The sequence below is a fragment of the Meleagris gallopavo genome, chromosome 8 (genome assembly GCF_905368555.1).
Source record: "Meleagris gallopavo chromosome 8, MGAL_WU_HG_1.1, whole genome shotgun sequence".
NCBI lineage: Eukaryota > Metazoa > Chordata > Aves > Galliformes > Phasianidae > Meleagris > Meleagris gallopavo.
The window spans coordinates 20711284-20732966 of record NC_139411.1 but is presented as its reverse complement, the minus strand read 5'-3'; the positions used below and the strand labels follow the sequence as shown (position 1 = coordinate 20732966).

The window sequence follows — 21683 nt, the reverse complement described above, 5'->3', positions numbered from 1 at the left end:
ACTGAAACTGTAATAGTCCTTCCCCAGAAATTTAACATTGACAATGCTGTAAACAGCGAGGAGGACTTACTGCAAATTTAGGACAATTCCATAACGACTAGAACAGTGAATTATGGAAAAAAGAAAGGAAAGTGGTGATTTCAAAGAAAGTCATACAGAATTCAATTGGTGAAGTTGGCTGAAGTCTTTTTTGGGAAAGGAAAAAAATGTGATTAGAAGAGATTATCTACAATTAATCTATATTCTCATTTTCAAAAATAGTTGACTGACGTGATATGTTGATAAAGTCACAAATGGTTGAGTTAAAGAAATTAAAGAGACTTTAAACCCATTTTCAGATGACATGCAATAAAAAGCAGCATGACTGCTGCTCATTGATTTTATTGCAAAGTGAAATGGCTTCATTCAAACTTTAGACAAACTTGTACAAACTTCCATTGAATTAATGTGGAAATTATGCACTTCCTTGCTGAATCTTTGCTGAACAACATACCAATAATTCCTTGCAAAAGGAGCAAGAAATTTATCAAGGACAACACTTATACCACAGGCAATATTCTAAATTCCTATTGAAAAAAAAAAGGTGATGTGTACACTGCACAGTGAAAAGTTGCATAATGACTTCAGAACTAAGTCTCAGCAGCTCACTTTTTTTACTGGAAGCTGCATGCTACCACAGTGCCAGGCTGGCTACAGTCATACGGTTTCTTTGAACTTCCATGACATGTAGACTCTGAAATCTCAAAGATAGCCTGTGTATACAACAGCTTTGATCTTCTTTCTGCAGGTGGGTATATAAATGACCAGTGTGAGCTAAAGATTTTGCAGTGTTAACTGGGGCTGGAAATGTCAGAGAACACTATCCTACAGGACTTCTAGAGTTCTCTCCATCTGATGATTCTTGTGCAGTCTTGGACTGCAACACAAAGATCTTCCCGTTTAGGCTCCGATCTCCAAACACCAAAACACAGACATCAGATATTCCCCATGTAAGTGTACCATATGTTTTGAACTGGACAGATCTGTCTGAATCTGAAGTGATAGCAGAGATATAAAATTAATAGACACTGCTGCAAGAAAACAGCTGTTAGCTTTAGTTAGAATTAAACTGAGAGCTGAAACTAGTAAGAACTAAAACTTTCATAAGTAAAACTAACTGTGCCAGTATTACAGCTAAGCAAATTTGAAAATAAATCATTCAAGTAGCATTACAGAACCCAAATCTGTGTTCCAACACACATAAACTTAAGCATTATCAAATAATAAACTGAATTCATAAAGTGAATATTTATTTAATTTTAAAACATTTTAATATGATGCACTGAAAAATTTCAGCAATACCTTCAAGAGGCAATATGAAAACTACATTTTAATTGGCATAGTTCCTGCATTTTACCAAGGGCATAAACCAAATCACAACAAATGAAAAAAAATTAATGTCCTCCTGTAAAAAACATCGAAATGAGGAACAAAATTAAGAGAAAATAAACTGCTTAAAACCACACTGTTCTGCATAATAGTATAGAAACATACATTACAAAAAGCATCACGAAGAAACATTTTTTTTCCTCAAATTTGATCTTATCTAACATATTGGAACACTTTCAAAGAAAAATATATCCAATGTATTCATTTAAACTCAGTATAGGCAAAATAATTTACATTTTATAGCTGGAATATTTTTAACTTCACAATATACAATTAGAAATGATGAAAAAATGAGGTATCCATGAGTAGCAAACAGAACGTTATGACTAATAGGTTCCACATCCAAGAATTTTTAGAACTAAAAATTAACCAGAAATATACATATTTCAAATATGCATAAACAAAGATTTCCGCCTAAAAACAATAAAAATTGTCAATCAGAACATAATGCCTCTTAAACCCCTGGAGGAATCAATTTGACATTGCAAGGCAACTCCAGTTAAAGCTCCTTAATTTACAGGGCTTTTCATTGAAAATTTGGGAAATGTTGATTTGTTAAAGGTTTGAATTTTCAGAGCTAGGAATCTGTTCTACAACATTACAATCTATTTTTATTTTGAAGAATCAATCGGAACAATTGACAAAATAATTTTACCAATATCTGAAGATAGCTGGGAGATTCTTTGAAACAATGAAAGATGATAATTATGTGGTAAATGTCACACAGGGCAGTAGAAGCAAGTCAAAACAAACTTCACCCATCACTGAATTAATTAGAAAAAAAAAAGTGAACAAAAGTCCTATGAATCGTTCCAGCAACCTCTGTGCAGTACAGTTCAGAAGGTTGTGTGTGTTTCAGCAGCATACGTTCTTGTCACCCTCATTACAAGTCTCCCTATAAGGATATGACCTTTATTTAAGGTTACTATGCTTGTGTTCCTAATTAGAGAAATTCACATTTTCTTTAACAATACATGTAATGTGAGCTTTTAGCATTCTAGACGTTGTTCTAAGCAAAGAGAAAAATTTGGTAATAGTGCCTGAACTCTGATGATAGGTCACAGTATCCCTAATCTTACAAGTCAAAGTCTACAAGAGTGATTTTTTCAAAGCAAAATTCACCATGAGTAAATAAACAAGGAGCAAATCTCCACTGCCCTGCAAGATTTAAGAATAATTTACTTCTGTGCAAAGTCAGTCTAATGTTCCATCAAAAGACAAGTTTTAATATTCCAGAACAGGCAACAGTGACTTCAGATTGTGCCTAACAATAGAGACTTGGGTTGGAACTATGGTACTGTATTTAAAATATACATAAATGGCACACAGTTTTAAAAAATAGCATAATCATGATGACTCTGTGCTGCTTTACTCAGTGTGCTTAGCTTGCTGGGGACAATATGTTATAATGATGTCTTCTTTTTGAGATACAAATGACAGTCAAGCTGCTGCTACACAGCCTTCCACTGTGGCTCATCCAGAATTACTCAGTTAGCCATACATTGCCAAGAAGCTTTCAACTCTCCACCAGAAAGACCAATGTAGAACTTACATAACTAAAATAAAATGCAATTGAATAGAAACCATAAGAACCCCTCAATGTAAAAAAAACAAACAAAAAAGCCATACCACGAAAAACAAAGAACCAGGACATCTTCTATATTACTCCACACTGAGGCTTTATGCACATTTTCTTAACTTAATTTCAAGACCTGTAATATCCTCAACAATTCAAGCTTTATTTGAAACCACACCTTGCTCTACCAACTGTAGCAAGCTTTTTCTATAAGGCCATAAAGTTTGCTTCTACAGTAAACAGAAGTTACTGAATTTTCTCACCTGCTTTGACAGGCATTTGCCAGCCTACCACCCATGTGGTGGGTGCCTAAGAAGGATTTAGGGTAAGGATCCTAGATCTAAATTCCTTATAGGAAAGGAACTCAAATAAAGTAAAGTAATCTCATACTCCTGATCTTTCACTCGGCTCTAACTAATGATTTAACTAGCCTCTAACACAAAGCCGTTTGAGAACTTGTTCTCTATTCTCACCACCAGAGAGAAGAATTTGCCAGAACTGTTACACATCCAACACATCTGGGTGAAACTTCAGTCAAAGAAGGATACAATCTCTTAGCTCAGTTCTCCATTTATTTTCTGCTGCCGAAACAATGCAAATGATACTGAATCAATCTTGATCTTTCGGGGGGGCTGTTTTCTTCTAGGAATGTTTCCAGGAATGGGGAGAAAAGTAATCACTGAAGAGATTCTGTTAAACTAATGAGAGATGGATGGAAAGTTAATGGTCATTCCTGTACCTTCCAGATTACCTGTCACCCTGTATTTTGGAACGCAGTGGCCAGAGGCTCCATCCAGTATCTCACCTTCCTTTTTCATTTTCACTGATTCAGTAAAATGTGATCTGGGAAGAAAACATGAATGAACTGTTACCTCCCTCCAGCACTTTTTTTCTTCCTTGGCAGGCCCAGCAAACAAATTAGAATGTATTACTGATTTTCTCTCAAAAATGCCCCCCAAGAGAAAGTCAAATGAGATTAAAAATTATTTGAAATTAATTATAACATTAATGAATAATCAAAATACAACTCTATACAAAATATTATCATTTTACTATTACTATTCATATGATGTAGTAATTGGTGCTTTCATTTAGATAGTTAAGCGTATGTAGGATGAGATATAAGCCTGAAAATAGCAAAGGGTACCATAATTATGCTTGTAAATCAATGTTGTACACAATGCTTGATCTGAGTGATTTATCCTCTTTGTGTTTCCCCATATTAACCATTTACAATCACTAATGCTACTTTCCTTCCTTATTTTGTTTTGTCTTAGATAAATGTAAGTTTTCAATATGAAAACATTTTTGCAGAAATTACAGTATTGCATTCATTAGAAATGTTTTATCTTGCAAAATAAAAACAAAATATATTTATTTGCATTTTCCTTGTGGAAAAGCAAGTGTTCACCAATTTCTATAATACAGAAAACTCAGATTTCTCCTCTGAGTTAAATACGTCATTGCTATGTCTACCTTAGAAAATCTTTCTCTAAGTCCTTAAGTAATCTGCCTGTAGACATGGTGCCAAACGAAGACAGGTGGAGAAAAATATTTAGCTATCATCCATCAGTCCTGTGGGCCAACTAAAGCAAAACACCCTGAAATCTTCACTGAAATAAAGATAATAAGGTCAATTGAATCAAATTTGGCTTACAATGAAGTATAACAAACTTCAAAAAAATAGAAACAGGTCTCAGGAACCCAAATGTGCCTGTCTTTGTAGGAATCTAACTTAAGAAAACAGCATAAAACCTTATGATAAAGAAAAATGACATTCATTTTAAAATTTATTCTAGTCATTCACTCATTCTCTTGAGTTTCACTCTCACATTCTCTCATATCCATACTCATAAGAACCATAATGGGTGTGTATTTGTGGTCTGGCCAAGATCCCTTAAATGCAGGACAAATGGTTGTTGATATTAAGACTTTGCTACATCTCTGTGGTTTCTCCTGATTTTTGAGAATGATGTTTTTGTTTGTTTGTTTGTTTGTTTTTTTGAGTAGCATTTAAATCTTTTTACAAGTCAAATAGCTACATTACATTCTTTGGCCTCAGTATCTTGAGGATTTCAATCATCTATCCTTTTGAGGCCACACTAAGGTCTACTCTTATTGTATCCTCATTTTAGTTATCTTTCTGAGTAGTCTGTCTTCTTCCTGGGTTAACAAGAAGGATGGATCCATGCACTGGGCTGCAATCATGTGTCTATTTTTGCTGTTATCAGAGATTTCTCAGTGACAGTTTATCCCCGGTATGACATTACTGAAGCAGAAGCCTTCTAGTCTTGTTGCAAAAAATGAATTCCTTGATGTTTACTGGTTTTAATGCTATCAGTCAGCTTATTTATTTTATTGACCTAGGCTATTTTTTTTTAACCTTTCTGTTGTTTCTTGTGGTCCTCATATTTCCATTCCCATTAAATGCTTAAATCTGAATATTTTTGTTACAAATCTCTACACTTAACTGCTCTAAGCTGGTGCTGATAATATTCAAAACTGTGAATATAATTTTATGTAAATTTCAAAAACAGGTATTTAGACCAAAAAAAAAAAAAAAAAAAAAGACTAATCATCATCTTAATAGACATCTTCAAAGCACAGCAGTAGCCTTTCTCCAAGCGCACATGAAAACCCAAACCTGACTGCCTTTAGAATCAGAAAGCTAAAAATATGCATTTTTTTTTACTCAACCCCATACACTTACATTAAACATCACATGGTTCCCTCATGCCACTTTGAGAATGTGAAATGAATGAATAAACAATTGAAAAGGCTCAGCACAGCACAGGACAAAATATTCTGCTGTGTATAAAATTCAAACTTTAATTAACTGATAAAAGAGAACCATTCTCCAAAGAAAATCCAAATCAAGTTACTTAAAGATATGATTAATCTATTTATTGACTTTAAAAAACAAAAATCAAAACTAGACATCTGGCTAATACTGTGGATGAAACTTCACTGATTTCACTGGTTTTAGTGGGACTGAATAATTTCAAAATTCAGCAGAATCTGCAACTCTACCACTTAATATCTTGACATTGCTCCCTTTATACAGTACAACTTAAAATCCAAACTTTGCCCCATTTATAGCTGTGTCCAGGGCCAAGCTAAAGGAACACCACAAGAATGAATATTTTTATAGTAGCAATTATAGGCTTCTCCAAATAGGTTTAATGTTGTATACTAGAGATGTTAAATTTATGCTAGCTACATACATTGTCCATATATATGTTTGATTGATTTTACAAGAAAAAAAAGATAGCATATCAAGTGAAAAATTATTTTTGAATCTAAGAAAATATTAGTCAATACTCGTGTTTTTCTTGTTCACTATTACCAAACATAGCAAATTAAATGGAAAACAGTACTCCTCACATTTCATGCAAGTTTAGATTTGCTCAGAGGAGGAGATGCCTATCTTGTGCAAAGAAAATCTGATGAATTAAACAACCAAACAATATTATATGCTTCATGTGGTCCTACTTCAAGTTTCACTTTGCAAGGATACTTGGGGAGAAAGAGAATGAGAGAACTGTGGTTTCTCTTAATTTCCTGTTGCTGCAAGGTCCAATACACAGTGCTGTGCCTGGCAGAGATTTCTGCAGGGTGCTCATTCTTTGTTTCTTATGTTTTTATGTAATTGCCAAGGATGCCTATGGCTCAGGTTCTTGACCTTGCGTATGAACCTAAATAAATATATGGATCTCACAAGTCTATGACTTTGCACTCTGCTGAGAGCCTTGATGAAATGCATAATTTAGCATTATTCTGTCTGTGTGCATTTGTTTACATTCTGCAGTATTGCAATCTAATTTAGTTCTGAAGATCCGTACATGTTAGAGAATATAGGATATCATAAAGAGTATTATTTATACAATGCCTCCATGTTGGCTATGTTGGCCTACATCTACTGAGGTAAATGAGAAATCTATGAGACATTAATGAGAATGCAGTGAGAAGGTAGTGTCTCATGTTGTTTCTTATGATGAGACTATTGAAAATATGCTCCCCCAAAGCTTCTTATGCTCCTTCAGACAAGCAGAAAACCCAAACATGTGATATTTCCTGAGCAAACTACATAATTTTTCTTTCAATATATTTCAAATTAGATACACAGATGTTTCTAGTCTTCAAATTAAGAAAGAGATCTTGACTAAAGTACAAGTGGGATCTTGACAATTTGCTGTGCAATGTTCAGAGAAGAAACATCCAGCTGCAAAGCATTTTCAATCACAGACAAGAAGATAATTCTATATCCTATGAATCTATCTAACTTGACATAGTAAACATAACTCAGAAATGGATTTTGTAGAAAGAGTTCAGACTAGCTGTTTACACTACCTCTAGGCTATCTCTGTCACCACGAGGAAGTTATTCTGTATTCAAATATGCTGAAGAACTTACCATGGGGAGAAAATGAAACATGCACCAGTCCTGTAATATGGTCAACATTGTGTAGCTGGGTCAGTAGCCCAGACTGCTTTGTCTGTGTTAAATTCAACAAAACAAAGGATCACATGCAGAAGTCTTAATGGTGACACAGTGTTGAAACAGTTATCAGGAATTTGGCATACATTTCCTTCTTTTCATTAGCACTTCATTTTTATTCAGCTATCAGTCTCCCACAAGTGTTACTGACATATTTTCTGGTTCCAAAATTTCATGTTAGCTCAGTACAATAAATCTGTTGCATATATAACAGGTTTATAGACAAGAAAAATCACACCGAGCAAAGCTTTAACACAGTAAATACTGATGTCCAATCACTTTCTGTAGTAATTATTTGCTGTATACAGCAAATACACAGCAATACAATATAATACAAGTGTAAAAAGTTCAGGATAACCAATGGAAATTAAATATCTATTATCAGCTGAGATAATAAAATTTTGTTTCTGGTTAGTTTAATATAGGTCAAAGAAACAAGCTAGAAAAGATAATTAAATGTTGTGGCAGTTTATTAAAAGGAAAAAAACAAAATTCAGGCAGCTTGTGGTTTTGAAGTTAGGTATTTCATAATGAGTGTCTTTCTTCTGGGGGCATATGCCCATGAGTATCACCTTAGTATTGCACAGTAAGGCCTAAAGCAATAAATGAAAGGAAAAATCAGTATAGGAAGAGACTGCAGCTAATAAATATTTGATCAGATATACAAATTCACAGAGTTTGATAATGCCCCAAGGAGTTTACCATCATTTATTAACTCCTGAAATGTAAATGTATGCTATTATGTTTCTTCAGAAACAGTAAGCCAATAAAGAGCTATTAATCTTTTCAATCAAATATATACATCTGAAATACTATAGTAAATACAGGGAGGTGCTCTGCAGATCTGGAGTTGTTCATGTTCTTTTGAAGAACAACAGTTTTAATATGGCAACAAAAACGCTTTTCAAAATGAAATTATTTTACAAAAAAATCTGTCCTATAGTAGAAAATATCAGCTGTCTGAATCGCCTTCTGGACACTTATCTTGATTAGTTAGATATTAAATACTACTTTAGCAGAACACACATAGCAGTAGCATTCATTGAACTCAAGAGTATTTAGAAGAGAAGCATCACTCAGAATTAGATTGTACACTAGCAAACAAATTTTCATAATGATATCTACAACACTCTCGAATACTAAATCCTGTGGCAACAGAAATTTTAAGATTCTACTTGTAATACTATAGTATCATACATAGTGTTCTAGTATATCTTACACCCTGCTGTAAGGTAGCTGTCACACTGAAATCTATGAGCCAGCTAAGAGATAAGAAATCTCTTTGGTCATAAGAGAGCAACTCAGTGTTTGTGACGTGAGACATGGCTTTTCAGATAGACAGTGAAAGAACTATGGGTGTTAGGCAGCAAGGTGAATTTAAAGGAAATTTCTACTATTGTTTATTTGAAGTGGAAGAAAAAGATCTTACTCATTATTTTTAGGGTGGTTTAGAACTTAAGATATTACATATTTCCAAATGGAGCAACTGAGAGAATCTAGGGATGATTAATGTTTAAAAGTTGATGTTTCTTCATATTTTTAAAGGTGTTCGGTAGTCACACGTGGTGATACCTGTTACCAGATCATGTCACATTTTACCCTTGGAGTTACTCCTTTATGGTAACTTTATAAAGATTTTTCTTTTTAGCCAATGTAAAGTCATGATCTTAAATGTATTCCAGTCAGAATAAATTCATCTTAAAATGAAAACAGCACATAAAAACTTTCTTCATGTTCTCGTTTCTGAAAAATACGCTTTGCTTCCTTTAAACACGATATAGTATGCCTGCAGGAAGCAACACAACAAATACCCAGCTTCTATGAAACTAAAAATGATGTACAAGTCTGGACATTTTACAAATCAGATAACGCAGTGAAATACTAACGGGTATTTTAAGAAAAACTTACATATGAATTGGTGTATGTTACCAGGTTTCCATACATTTCACATTACAATTTTTGCTATTCAAATCTAGCTAACCACGTGGCATTTTTCAGGGAAAAAAGTGATTAACATTTTCTTTTTTTAGTTTTTTAGTTTTTTAGTATTTTAGTTATTTTATAATCTATGAAATTACATGAAAATGGATTTTTTTCCTCCAAATTGCACCTCAACCAAAACAATAAGGATGGGGAGGCATTGGAACAGGCTGCCTAAAGAGGTGATGAGTGCCCTGTCTCTGGAGACATCCAAGGTCAGACTGGACGGGGCTCTGAGTGACTTGACTGAGTTGCAGGTGTCCCTGTGCATTGCAGGGAGTTGGACTAGACAACCTTTAAGGGCACCTTCCAACTCAAATTATTAGATGATTCTGTAAGTATTAGCACAGGGGACACTAAAGCTATTTTGTTTCATTGCAAGGATGGCAAGTATTATCTGGATTAATGTTAACAAAAGCAAATTGCAAATATTTTCAAATATTTCTATTCCTATTAAACTTGCACTAAAATATATGAGCACTAGTGATGATGCTAAATTCTCACAGTGATGGTATCTAATTCTCACAGACTCCTGCAGATATTCATTTTAGTCTGGTTGGAGTGCAGGTAATAGATGATAATTTAGAACTACTTTTCCTCCATTTTAAATACAGTCTTCACATTCTTTTCTGGGATTGACTGTTTTGCAGTCAGATTCCACGCAATCTGTATTTGGCTTCATAAATATGCTGGAGTTCACAATTATTGACCTGCAGATATTAAGGAATCTTTCGTGATTAGTAACCTCAAGTATGAAGAGGAATGATTCAAATTTTGAAATAATATTGTAAGGAGAATCAATTTAAGCTGGTTAATAATATTTGCATTTTATCAGCTTCCTATGAATATTTTACAAATAGAAAACCTACACCTATTTCATTTTTCCCCAAAGTATAAATTACTTAAATACCTTGTCCTATATTGACAATTAATTCCTGAATTTCTCAAAAGCACAGGAAAGATACTGAAGAAACTTTTATAGGCACTTCTGTGAGTAAAGAACTCAGATCATCTGAATGTCAATATTTACTGCTTACTCCTTTTCATCCCTTTATTCCTTTAGAACTAAATTCCTTTAGAACTAAATGTATAGTTCAGCACTTTTTACACAGATTTAAAAAGCAATGTGTTAATTTGAATACCCATGCAAAACCTGGTCTTACATGTTAATATTTAGCAGTACAAGAACTCAATGAATTTCTGTAAAACAAATCATTCTCTGTGCTTATGTGGAAAGTAATAAGTTGAGCCTCTTTTTTTTTCCCCACTAACTTAACATACATACAAGACAAAAATTAAACAGGTGATAGGAGGATACCCAAGAAATGGATTGAGCACGTTTTAAAGGTTAGTAGCAGTCTCAGGGCCTAAAATATTCTTTAAAAGTCACTGTACATGATATGCAATTAGATGGATGAGATTCTGCATAATTTGGCATATGTCAGAGATAAGATTCCCTGTAGAGGGAATCTATCAGAGCTGATTTGACTGCAGAATATAATAGATGCGACCTTTTAGGGCTGTAAAGACAGTAGTACAGTTAAAACAGTTTCAGGTATTTGAAAAAAGCCATAAACACTTGGAGAAAAAAAATGTCCCTAGCAGCCAATCAAATTTAGACAAGAAAAATATAGACCCAAACTCATCTTTGGATGAATCAGCTGAGTCCTGCAAGGTACATAGAGCCTTGGATCTAGCTTTAAAAAGGACATGCCAAGATAATCCAATACTTCCTCGTGACTGAGCTTTGTTTCAATAACATTTTTCACTGTGGTTTTCTGGAACTCAGAAAAGCAATAGACATTGCATAGAATGAGTAATCACCAACCTACAAAATTCTTTACCTTTTCTAAGAACTGGAATAAAATGTACAAACAATGTGGTTTTAAATTAATAAAAAGTATAGTACGAATATTAAGCTAATTCAATACCATCATTCTCTTATATAGTGGACTGGTAGGTCTTCAGAATAACAATCTCTTTACTGAGGATACTCTGTATGAATCATTGAAATAAGGCCTTGTAGAATTTGATCACAGATATTTCCTGTTTTGTTTCCAAGGAATGTCTTTATATTAGTAACAACATTGCATAACAAAACCTGTGACAGGAGAAATAGGTTAGGGATGATAAAAGCCCACTGACACTGATTACAACCCCTTAGCCATTTTTAATGAGCTTTGGATCAGACTCCGAGGGAGGAAAAGACAGGATGGCATTGATTGCAAATACAGTAGTGACCATGGACTGATTTCAGACTGGATACTGCAGACAACACAAGAACAAATGCAGCTGAAACTCTCAACTCTACCTGAAAAATAATCTAATCTGTAAGATTTACTGTGTAGGCTTGGAAGGTTGGTTGGAAGATACTGACACTTTCAGAAATATACAATACTAATAAAATAGTTACTTGGGTGCAGAACATCAAGTTCAATTTGAAATTAGCTTCCATGTGCTATCTTGTATAGTCTTAATTGCATAAGTAAACAAAACATATAAAACAGGATTTTTTTACAGGTTACTTTCAGACTAGGAGAGTTCATTTTGTGTTGTTTCTTATTCTCAGCATCTGAGCAGGTTGATAATTATTTGAGTTACACTAATAAGTAAAGTTCACTGTCTTTCTCAGCTTACTAATGAGACATGAACAAGCAGTGGAAAGGATTGGCATGAAATGGATACATTGATCTACCCAGTGTGGGTAGTTTAGTTTGGTTAGGTCATCATGGTTGGACGCAATGAAGGTCTTTTCCAACCTGAGAAATTCTATGATTCTATGATAGTGGAAAACAAAGAGTAAACTACAGGATCTGAGGAGCTTTGAAAAATGAACTGACATCTTCGTTGCTGTAACTTTTGCAGTCCTCATTGTCACATTAAAATGGAAGAAGTATCAAGACATAGAAGGTATGTTTGGCCTGAGGGCAAGTGCCATCTGGCATTCACATTTAGAATGAGTGTGAACCAGATAAACAGATTGTTTAAAAAAAAAACACGTTATAATGAAAAAAAAGTGATGCATTTCAAGAGAAAGCCTAAGAATGGGAGACTAGATATTTCATTTTTAACAATGTGCACATTCTTTAAAAGGTTAGTGCATGATTTTCAAATATCAGTGCACATCTGTGCATTAGTGCATTGTCTCATAAACCCTAGCCTCTTTCACTCAGTGACTTATCAGTCCTGGGAATCTTCTTTTTCTTCAGAAGTTACTGAACTGATCTGAACTACCAGTAATTGAAATGTCTTTGAAGAAGACGTCTTGATGGAAGAGGATGGACATTTCACATTCTAAATGATTTTTGCCAGTCAGTGAAAACAGAGAGACTTTACTGTTGATAGTGAAATTGGCATGAAGCAGAAGGTTCAAGCTTATGGGTCATGTTTTTTTGAGAAATCACAGAAACAGAGAATGGATCAAGCAGTTGGAAGGACACTAAATAATTGATACTGTGAAGTAAGGAGGCAAACAAAATGCAATCCCAATTTCAGGAGAGCTCTCAATATGTGAGTATATTAGCCTAAGATGAATTTTACGCTGTTTCAACTTGACTGCTTCTGATATCTAAGCTAGTTCACTTACAACTAGTTTGATTATCACTGAACTAGATTTAAATGACAACCCTCATGACTAAACTGAACTGATGTGACAAAAAATGTGAAGACTTTTTCCAGTCACTTGCATGCCAGTCCAATAAGACTCCATAACAACTAAAAGAAATTGGAAATTCTCATTGTAGAAAAGGAATTTGACACTACTAGCATTCCTTGATATGTGACTTGAATGTTAATATAACTGGCTATTATGTATTCAGAACAGTAGACTAGGTAAAAGAGGAATAGATAGGGGAGAGCATTCCACATATTCAACATTCTACATCTATCACATCTATCTCTTTTAGCATTAGTGGTAAATCAGAAGCATAGGTTTTAGATACATCTAAATGGATACGATAATACTTAGGTAGAAATTATTAAATAGTATCAGATCAGAAAATGGCATGATTTCCTTTTAAAAAGCTTGTCAATAATGTGTGCGAATAAGAAAAAGAAACCTATTTTTACATAAGTCAGGGAGACATAAATAAGTAAATAAAACATTGAAAGTTTTATGTACATAGTAATAAAGAAACATTTAACCTTCTTAAAAAAAGGAGAAATATATCCAACTCTACTATTTCTGGCCCTCAAAATCATGGAGGTTGGTGGTTGTCTGGGAAACAGCCATCATAAACTTGCTTTAAAAACACGAGAGGATACAGCTTCTCCCCCATCATCTGACAGAGAAAATACATTGTGTTGGGCAGTGTTAATGAGAGGAAGGAAGTCTGCTTGTTCCATGTTTTCAGGTGCTTGGTTTTTACTAGTGACAACTTTCCTAAGCTGCTGTAAATTATGCATGAAATGGCTACAAGGAAGAAAATCAATGAAAAATGATTCAGTTGGAAGTTCCATGAAATGAGACAGTGTAAGGCCAAAATAATGAGTACAACACAAAACAAACTGCTTTGACTATGGCTTCAACTTTGATGAAAGCACACCCTTTTCAAAGTAAATTGTTTTAATACATGCCACCATATAAAAAAAGTAGAAAAACTATCAACCTATTTCTACAAATAGATACCAACTTGAAGTTTACTGATAAGACATTAGAAAAAACACATGGCTGACAATATAGAAGGAAAACAAGATACATTTAAAAAATCTATTTCAGGAGAATGAAGTCTTTTTCATATTATCTGGAATTTTTAGAGATGAGGTATAATACCAATGAGCACTCATTAAATGCATTTGTTCTGTAATTTGGAAGAAGTTTAACATTATGATTATGTCAACTAAGTAAAATATAGGAACAGATGTTAGGAAACATTTAATTAGAAATGGTACTTTATAATCAAGAAGCCCAAAGTATCCCTGACCAAAGGACTTACAAGAATGTATTAAAGTATTAAAAATCTCTAGTACTAGTGCTACAAGGAAATTTCAGATGCCTAGATTTCCACTAATGTTGCATTAAAATTAAAAATATTTAAAAAAAAAAGATTTTAAAAAAATTAAAATTACTAGAAGGGATGGAAGAAATCTTTCAGACTGACATGAATACTACGGAAAATACAGAAACATTAACATGGGAGTCAATGTTCAAAAACCGTAAGTATAAAACAATATATTTATATTGTATATATACACAGTGTTAGCCATGTTTATAAAAATGGCATTTGGTAACTTACACATGTTCTCTTTTGTGTAATCACATGGCTTCGCTAATTGAAATTTCTGGTTTATGAACAGATGCAATAACATTTGTATAGCATCTGAGTTAGTACTGTAAAATAATCTGGTGGGAAATTAATACAATATGATACCTGTAAATCTTACACAAAATAGAACAAGAACTGTCTGATTGAAAGACTTAAAAACAAACCAAAGCATTTCTGGTGGGGTTTATCTGATTTAAATACAAATCCTGAAGCCATTCAGTACTTTTACCAATGAAGTGAATAAAAAATTGCTCCTGATAAGATCTGCAGATGATGGAAAGGCGATAGAAGATAACTAATAATAACAGCATTGCAAATGTACATATCAGTGCAGAAATACTCTGTTCATGATAAACTCTAAAACATAAGACTGGAATAAAACTAGAACTATCAATTTTCAACTGATTCTGAAAAAAACTGATGAAAATGTTTGCATTTCTATCCTGCCCCAAATATGCTATTTCCAAACATTGAAATGTCAGTTTCATTTTGATATGCGTGGCATTTCAAGTACTCAGTGGTTTCATGGTATATGATTTTGTTGAATTAAAAATTCAAAATAAAAAATGCAAAAACATGGATGTAAAATCTAGGCTATGTTGGGGAAAATAATCCATTATTTTAATTTTTGAAGGATTACTTACAGACCAACTATTTGTTTTTCATAAAATGCACTAACATTTCCTAGTAATTTATAGTCAAGAAACCAGAAATCTCAAAGTTAAAGATTCATTCTTACAGCATTTCGATTCCACTGTCTGAGAATCATAAATACTGCCTGGGATTTTTGTCTTCTCTTGCTATCCATTAGTTGCTTGCAAAATTTCTTCTGGCGCGTATTGCTATCTAATAACATATAGATACTTTCAGTTGTAACTTTCAGTTGACTATAGAGTTAATGATGTACACTCAGATAAATATGAAACTGAAGTTTCGTGTAATTTGTAATTTCCACTGCAGGCAGAAGCATCATTTGTCCCTACTTTTATGTACATAATACACATATCAGCTTCCTTATCTAATACATCTCTCATAAACTATGTGCATTGCAAATTTTGATAGCGTCCATGGTTATCCATACTGAACTTTATCCTAGATGCAGTATCCATGTGTGCCAAATTTCCACTCTCTTTCCTCTTTTAAGAATTGAAAACCCAGGGTTTCTATGATTAGCAGGGAGAAGATGCCTTTCTGCTTCTAGTTACCTACCAACTTCCTAATAAAATGAGAGGATATCTGAGAAAACCATGGAAAAGCTGTACTTGTGAACCTATCTCTGGAAGCCTATCTATTGGTCCTATGATGTGAAATAAAAGAACACCTGATAAAGAAATACTTTCTTTTGAGATACTTCACCTGAGTTTGTATCATTTGCAACATTAAAGCTTGAGTTACAGAATCAGTAGGCTGATACGGAACTTCCTCTTTTTTTATCCCCTTGAACATATAATTTTATCTGCTACAGCATATAAAGATAGACAGATAAAACACAGTCATTTTTAAACAAGAATAGTTCTGTACATCCTATCATTAAAATAAACATAGATCTTGCACTTGCATTTTATGTGCAGCAGAGTTAAGAAAGAATGACTATTTAAAAATAATAAATAAAGTAGAGTATCTGTGCACAAGAACTGATGTGGAAATAAGTTAAACAGATATTTTTCTCTCTTGCCTAGAAGAACTACAAAAAGTATATTGCTAAAGACACTGACAAAATTTAGTGCATTACTCATAACCTGACAGCCTTTTACTGCTATTTCAGTTATATTTTCCCAGATATCTGCTAGGAAAATCCCCCATCTACCATACCTCTTCCAATCCCCTTTTCATCTCCCTTTAATATCCTTACTCCTATCACATGATCACAGAACTGCAGTGAAAGTGATGTTTCATGCTATTAATTTGCCTTACAGTCCCTACAGATAAAAGTTGACTGACAATGTTGTAACAGAAAAACAAAGTGACCACATACATTTGTTCATGGCACAAAAACAAACAAGCAAACGAAAAACAACAAAAGGAATAAATAGAACTATTTGGTTTCAGGAAATGTACAGGTTCCATTTTGATCAATGTTCTCTATTTAAAAATAAAAACTATTAAAATACTATCAAAATACTTTCATTATTGGTCTAATTTAAATAAACATGAACTGTTGGCCCAATTACCCCACATATCAAACATTGCTGTTTTAAGTGGGCAAGTTTAAACCAATCCAATATTACATCACTAAGTGTAACCGTTACCCTTAGTGTCCCAACAAAAACAGTAAAGAAAAGATGCTGATTGGTCAACAATTAACTCTTTGAGGACACATTATGTATTTTTGTTCATCATTAAATAATTTGATTTAGTTACATGGAACTGATAGTGTTTATGTGCTATAGATAAGGGTACAAAATATCCACACTGTGTCCTCAGAGCATATTTTGTTCATCTATAGCATCATGCTTTCAAATCCCCATTTCTTCATGGCAGATAATACATTTAAGTTTTTACTGATTCAAAAAACAGCAACAACCAGTTCATGAAAAAATAGTGGTGAAACACCCCACAAAGGCTTATTTCATCAATTTTGAAATAGGACAATTGGACAAAATCCTTCCTTCTGGGAAGGAAAAGTTGCAGACTGTTGGCTTTTCTTTTCTCCCCCCATTCTCCAAAAATAATGAAGTGGACAAAATTGAGGAAGAAGTGGGGTAGGATAGATAAATCAATATTGCCTCAAGAAACAAATCAAAAAACACAAAAACTCCAAGACCCTTCAGAGTAGAAAACCCAAGGGCGTGTTGCTAAAAGCAACAGAAATTACTCAGTAGTGCAGATTTAACACTTGATAGCACCAGCAGGAAAGGCCAATAACAACCCTCACTGAGGGGTTAGTGAGTAATGACATTTTGCAACAGGTAGCTGTATTTTTGAAAGATCAAAAATCAAGGTAAAGAGAGGAATCAAATGCACCTTCCAAATGTATTTTGCAGTGTACAGGTCTCTGCAGAAGTCCACAAGTGTACAATGAAAAGTATTATTTAATGTGGTTGAGTAGAGGCTAAGGTCTTCAGTGTTTTTTTTCCCTCACTAAATCACTGGATAAATTCCTATGTTAACAACTGTAACAACTTACATACAACTTTCATAAGGGATAGTTTTATCAACCTATACAGAATTCTGACTTATGTCCCATTCACCTTTTAACTTCTCACATATTTCTGCCTTCCATCCTTCTTCTATCCGGCGAGGTAAAAAACACTAGAAATAAAAGAACTTACACTGATTTTTGAAAAAAATCCTGAATATTTACTGTGTACTGTCCACAGCTGAGCATGCTAATACTCATGCCAGACGTGCAAGCTTAAAAATAATTTTAGGTGATTTGCAAGTTAGCAGTAGATGGACATATGAACTAGTAGCTAATAATTGCCACTATTAACTTATGAAAAATATGAGGGCCAGATCAAAACAAATGTCTTCCAGTTGATTGTCAGCCCATGACCCCAGAGGCAGATATTGGTGGTAAGACAGACAGTAGAAGCTGAACCTTCCTGCCAATATTTCATTACATTTTACTGCTGTGTGATAGATGGCAGCAGAGGGGCATTCTGACAGAATGCTAACATGAAAGTGTGTATGAAACAAAGGTGTGTCACTTCCCCCATGCAGAGAAAATGACACCACTGACATTCATTCACCATTGCTGAATGTTTATGGGGACCAAACAGAAGATGCAAGCACACTGAGGCACTGCATGAATGTGTTTTAGTAGTGGCAACAGTGACATGAAAGACAAGTCACATTCTGGACAGCCATACAGATGTTTATGAGTACAGCATGCAGGTTCTTGTTCACAACTGGAGGAAATGCATAGCTAACAGTGATGACTATGTTGAAAAATATTATTTTGTAGCTGAGAATTTGTTCTGTGTTATCGTCCTCTTCATATCTGTTGTAGTTTCCATGGACATAAATAGGAGACATTTCTTTTTGGTTAAGTTACACAGTACAAAAGGCAACTGACTTGAAGTCCACACAATGAGAATGCAATCTATATTCCAATTATAAGCTCCTTTAATTTTTGGTAATTGAGCTGAATTATGCTTTCATTATATATCAATGTAGCCTGAGTTGGTTGATATTAAAGTACTTAGGTGATTTAACTCCTTTAAGATGATTCACATGGTGCTAATAGTGTAGGGGCACCAACAAGAAGTAGTGATGAATAATGAAATGGGAAGAGACAAGTAACATTTTGATAGCATGTGTAGAATATAATCCATAGCTATGACATTGCTGCATGGAGCACATACAGTAAATGCCTCAAATGCTATGAATTCCATTACTTAAATTCTTCACGGATATCCCATGCTCTGAGATGATAGCAGCAACTTAACTGCTAACCTTTTGTTTATTTTCTGAAGAAAAAGTAGAAATACATATGAGTGTACAACAGAGAGGTCACTTGCACTTGAAAGTATTTACCATCAGCTGACTAATTTTTGTATATATTATTAGCATTAAAATTCTTGTCACATCATGATCAATTTGATAAAAATTAGTGAAACTAACAGTATAAGATCTCAATGTCACCTGATGGCAGTTCAAATTTGCAGATGGGTTACAGACATTTTAGTTCTGTATACGACCAGATTCATCTAAGCCTTTAAGAATCCCCACAGGCAGAGGAAGACCTTGATCTTAGATCTGACTTCTGAGCATCATATCAGCAAAGGTAATTACGTACACAAATCTCCCAGGCTTCAGTACTGGAGAATGGGACTAAAAGCAGTTACACTGTCATTACTACGCTGTCTTCATGTTGTACTCCAGTAGTCAAACTTTGAACAGTGAGTTCACTACTGAAAATGTACACTTGTTTTTGCTTCTCAGAGGACAGTTATGAATTTATATCCACCTTGTCAGCATTTCCTTATTGGATAATTTACCCATCACATTGGGATTCCAACTGGAGGCTCATAGTTTATTATACTATAGACTTAATACACTAGAATGCTTGTAGACACCTACTTTTCTAGCTTCCATTCTGAAGTCCAGGCATCCAAATGCCTACATCTAAATAGCGACTATGTGAGTGTACATTTTTTGTGGCATATAGCCTGTGATTTGTTGGACTGTTTATAGTAGATGGATCTTCTTTCCCTCATTATATTCCTTTTCTTTGCTTTATTCTTTATCTGATGAAAAAAATCCTTATTTTAGGGGTGTAACACTAGCTGTTTATTATGCTATCCAAATCACAACAAAGTCACCTAAATTAAATGGCCAAAGGCTGATAATAATTCAAAGGGTAATTAATGTCTTAATACCCAAATGTATGGGTGCTTTATGTACTCTTATAAATATACATGATATTTTCTGTGGTGCTCAGTTCTCAAGGTTCTATAATTTGCTTGCACCATTATTGTTGTCTAAGACTGTGGTTAGTAATGCCATTCTGCTATTGGTGGTGGCAATGAAATTTATCAACCATGCATTCACTATTTTAGATATGAAGTAGTGAAAATTTTCACCTGTGAAAGTCAATTTTGTATTCTCATTGCAATTAGTTGAAAAGTAGGTCAACAGTCATTCTAGACAGTGATATGAAAAGGGAGGGGGAAGGGAATGTTATACAGAAATAATTAAGAACTTACTATATTAAATTAAATGACGATACTATTCTTTCAAATGCACCTGCTGACATATATTTGAAAGTGAATTCTTTTGCTTCATGTTATATCAAGTTTCAGGATTGCAACGCAATGAAAACATCACTTTTCTTTGGAGCTTGTCTAATTGCTATGTGATAAACATGCAGGCATAATGAATGCTAATGAGTGGACTTATATATAGAACTAGTAATTAAGTAGGTTTTTTGTGTTTTTTTTAACTACTTTAATTGGTAGTTAATTTATGCACCTGATTTTTCAGGTGCTTCTGTATGTACTCATTAAAAATGACCTCCAAGGAAAGCAGGAACACTGAAAAATAAGACAGAATGACAGGTTAGCTGCTACTAAGTATACTTCTTCCCTATGTCTGTATTGAGAAGTGCTTTTTGTAACGACTGTAATTATAAATGATGAAAATAATAGAACAGTTTCAGAAACGTTTCATATACTGCACTAGTTATAGAACTGTCAATATTTCTTTCTTGAGTTCCTGTTTACTAATTTGTTATAAAACTCACTGTAGACAGAAACCTGCTATGTACTGTGATCCTGGAAAAGAACAGTTTTGTATTTTTTTTTTCCTGAATGTTAAGAAACTACCTCTAGTATTCTAATTTCACGAAATAAGCTAAAGGTACCTTATTATTATTCAGAGCAAGTGGGCTAAAATTTGATTTTTAAAATAAAATGTCGAGGCTACATAAAATAGTCATAGCACATGTACAATAACTTCAAGCCATTACTTTAACAACATTAAAGCTGCACACAGAATGGTAAACTGTGAAGTACTGGCTAGCTTGTTCAACCAGCACATACTTTTCACAGTGAGAAGTGCATAAAACAAGTCTTCACTTCATGCAATAAATGAATTTATAATCTTTAAGATTTAAAAATATGATTGGAAGGGACGTGTAAAGATCACCTAGTCCAACTGCCCTGGAAAGAACAGGAACACCTCCATCAGGTTACTCAGATCTAGAACAAAACACATCATAGACACAGTCTATGATGTTTACAAACAGAAATCCAAAAGGTACAATATTGTCTTTCAGCAACAAATATATTAACATGCATATTAAAAATTCTTCGTGCATCTGATGTCAGGGACAACCACTTCTCTCACCAATAATGCTGCTTAACAGCTACATAACTGCACAGAGCTATCAGCTGCACATTCTGTCCAAGCTGAAGTGTGTACAGGAATTCCAAGACCTTAAATGATCTTCTTCAACCACTGATCCATCTTTGTTCTGCCTCTTACATACTTTG

The 21683-nt window shown here is 33.9% G+C and overlaps 1 long non-coding RNA gene across 1 annotated transcript; it reads right to left on the bottom strand.

Annotated features, from left to right (window-relative positions):
• Positions 1–1646: 1646 nt before the first annotated feature.
• Positions 1647–21364, bottom strand: LOC116216894 (uncharacterized). The gene is made up of 3 exons (XR_014884722.1): positions 21337–21364; positions 3810–3847; positions 1647–3702 (listed from the first exon to the last, which is right to left on the bottom strand). It is a non-coding gene; the product is annotated as an uncharacterized LOC116216894 (long non-coding RNA).
• Positions 21365–21683: the final 319 nt, after the last annotated feature.